Raw genomic sequence first — 3,723 nt, 5'->3', positions numbered from 1 at the left:
CGCCAACATTTTGTAGCTAGTGAACATTTTTCATTTTTTTAGGTTTTGATCTTTTTACTAATTCATGAATAATATTCAAAACATTTTGGGAGTTCGTGAACTTTTTTTGAAGGCAAAAAATATTTTCAAATTTGCAAACATTTTTTGACTTTGTGAACATTTTTCCAAACTCCTGAAGATTTTTCTATTTGAGAATATTTTTCATTTCCAATATTTTTTCAGATTTGTGAACATTTTTACAAACCCCAGAAGATTTTTCATTTATAAGAATATATTTTAATTTCAAAACATTTCTCAAAATCATGCACATTTTTTCAAATTCGTAAAAGAATTGTGACTGTTTTTCAGGCTGGCCGGCCCACCAAAGAAGTACCAGTAGATGTAATCCCAGGATCGTACTTTTCCGTAGGGCTGGGCATCCGGTAGAAACCGAAACTTAGATTTCTGCTGTTCCGTTTTTTCATGAACTCGGTTTGTAGATATGGTAACCGAATTTGGTACTAAAATTTTGCAATCCGAAATGCCGAAATTTTGGTTCAATTTTCGGTTTTAATCGAATTCTATACCATATTCAGAAAGTGCAGTTCAGTTTCAGAACATATTTTCACAGCATGCAAATTCAAAAGAAAAATATTCGCAGCATAACAGCACAACCAACCAAATTCCAACACATAATAGTACGCCAAGTAGGACAACATAATAGTAGGACAAACTAGTAAGTGCATAATAGCATAACTAATAAGTGCATCTACAAAAAATCCAAGACGACACTAGGACAAACTGATAAGTGACAAGCGGTTGGTAACCAAATTCTTCAATTAGTTCTCCAAAAGAGTGAAGGGCAGCACATAACCAACCAAGTTCAAAGTCTACTCATTACACTTTAAAACATATGCAAATAACCATGATTGAAGTGCGTGCCACCAAATAGACAAGATTGAAGTGCCACCAAACAGTGCAGATGTGCTCCAGTGCCTAGGTTGAAGAGCAGCCAACACCCAACAGTAGGACTCCCACTCCCAGCAAACATGTAGCTTTCTGTAGCAACATGAAAAATTACAAGTGATAATTAGACATGAACAGCTAGGAGCATCTTTCTTCTAACTCTTAGGAGCATTTTGTAATATATATTGATAAGTAGACAATTGGCAACAGGAAAACATCATGTACATGAAATAGATTTATAATTATAAAAGTATGCAATATGGAAATAGATTTCTAATTATAAAAGTATTACAACATGCTCACATGTGTTAACCACTACGCCAAGAGTAGTTGTATGTGAGGGATAAGGAACAATCAAGAAGATGGCTCCCCAACGGTCCTCTCGCTCCCACGCTCCTCCCTCCGCCGCCGCCAACGGCCAGATCCGCCGCCCATGCTCCCACCCACAGCCCCTCCCGCCGGCACGTCACTACGACGACCGTCGGCCAGATAGCGTCCCTGCTGCGGCGGCAGCCTCGTCCTCTTCTGCGGCTCCACTCCCGGGCCGTTCGCGTCCTGCCACGGAGGATCTGGAACCGGACAAGGTGGCTGGATCGAGGTGCGGAATCGTCGTCGTCCTCGCCGTGACCTCGCTTCCCCCGCCGTCAACAAGCCGCGTAACTCCAAGCCTTGGATTCCCGGGTGGTTGGTGGGGCGTTGTTTTAAATGCTTGGATACGGGCCACCTAAAGGTTAAATGCCCCGGCGAGATTCGCTGCCACATCTGCTGGACCTCGGGCCACATCGCGAGAGATTGCCATTCCCACGCCGCTCGTCCGACGCGCCCCACTCCTTCCTCTCGTGGCCTTCGCGGAGTTTCGTCTGCTGCGGCGCCAGGCCGGGCGGCGCGTGCGTGCTCTCCCCCTCCCCGCATCCCGCCTCCGCCGCCGCGCACCATGGCGCACTACCCTCCCTTGGCTCGGGATTGATTCCCTGGTGAGGTTTACACCCATGGCGATCCAGATCTGCGGCCTGCCAGGGGGGTGTCATCTCCCGCTCGCCAGGCATGGATGCGCTGGAGGCGGACTTCCGCAGCCGGGCTCTGCTTGCCTCGGTGCAGGGCAGGCGCCCCCCTGTGTCGTCGGAGGCGTTGGTGCAAGCTCTGGCCCGGTGCTGCGGGGTGGAGAGGAGCCGCGTCCGGGTGGAGGTCACCCACCCCACCGATTTCTTCCTCTCCTTCGCTTCTATGGAGGACTGCGACTGAGTGTTCCGCGAATCCGGCCGGATCAGATGCGCGGGCGCTCCCATCGCATTCCAGCGATGGCACAGGAGCGCGCAAGCGACCAGTGGCAAGATGGAGTTTTTCTGCAAGCTGGGCATCGAGGGCCTTCCGGCCAGCGCCTGGGAATGGTGCTCTGTCAGTCAGCTGATCAACAACCTTCATGGTCAGTTGGTGGAGATCCTCCTGCCAGATGACCGCTGGCAGCTGGATGTCACCGCTTGGATGAGGAACCCGTCTGGCATCCCCAAGATCTATGACCCCGAGGTGCCCGAGCCGTCCGGCCTTCAGAACACGATGGACGAAGAATGGCCGGTGGCGCCGCCGGCCCCCGCTCCTCCAATAGAGAGGCGTACGCTCATCCATCACCTCACCATCCACGTCCTGTATGTGGTGGATCGCACGACGCCTTTCATGGCCCTGCGACCAAACTATGAGCCGGATGAAGATGAAGATTTGACGCGAAGACACGACTACTCCCGCAGCTGCTTTCGAGGAAGAGTCGATGAGGAAGGGCGAGGCAAGACCCCTCGCTCTGGCGGCCATCCCTTCGGTGGGCCTGGTGGCCTGGGCATCGCTGGAGACTAGGGCACCCGCCGCATGAATGGTCTCCTAGCGCCGGCTGGGGGTATGGAGCTGTCGCGCTGGCACCGGAATCCGCTCCAGGCAGCAACGGCAACCTCTCAACTGTGCGGGGGGAATGTCGCCCTCAACTCTCCTCCGCCCATGGGGCGGTCAAGGGCTCCGTCTCTCGCCTCGGTGGCCACCATGGCGGAGGGCTCGGCGGCCTGCGTCATCACTCCGTCCGGTTTTTCCTCGGCTGCTCGAACAGCGGTGGGCTTTGCAGCTGGCGTCGACACTCTGTCAGGCTTTTCCTCGGCTGCCCGCACGGCGGTGGGCTCGGCGGCCTGCATCGACACTCCGTCAGGCCTTTCCTCGCCTGCCAGCACGGCGGTGGACTCGAAGGCGATGGTGCTTACTCCTCTCTTCGGCAGGGGTCCCACAGTGTGTGCTCCCTCCCCGAAGCGCCTCTTCTTCAGCCCGGCTGTGGGCGGTGCCGCGGTCTGCCCCTCTGCATCGGGCGCATCGTCCGGACCCGGGCGCCATTCCTCCCCGCCGGCCGACTCGCAGAGGCAGCAACTGTTCTGCTCTCCTCAGGCCACGCTGCAGCTTGCCACTCCAAGGCCGAGCAAGGAGCTGCCTATGCTGACGATCCCCGACTCCCAATTTGAGCCCCCCTCTGGCGTTTCGAGCCCCACGCGCACCCCGCCTGCTGTTCCTCTGGCGCCACACCAACTACTCCCGCCCCATCCCTCCCAGGCGGTGGGAGAGAGCTCGTTGGTTGGCCCCAGGACGGCAGCAGAGGCTCTTCTTCAGGGACTCAGGGCATCGCCTGCCCTCTCCATCCTTAGGCCAAGGCCGGTGGTGTCCGCTCCGGCAAGACGCAAGAAGCCACTGCCCCCTAATTTCACCCCAAGAAGAAGCGCGAGGCTCTCCAAGCGGGACAATGGCGTGCGCCAG

Source organism: Triticum aestivum, chromosome 4B (genome assembly GCF_018294505.1).
Source record: "Triticum aestivum cultivar Chinese Spring chromosome 4B, IWGSC CS RefSeq v2.1, whole genome shotgun sequence".
Taxonomy (NCBI): domain Eukaryota; kingdom Viridiplantae; phylum Streptophyta; class Magnoliopsida; order Poales; family Poaceae; genus Triticum; species Triticum aestivum.
Note: the sequence above shows the minus strand (reverse complement) of the source record.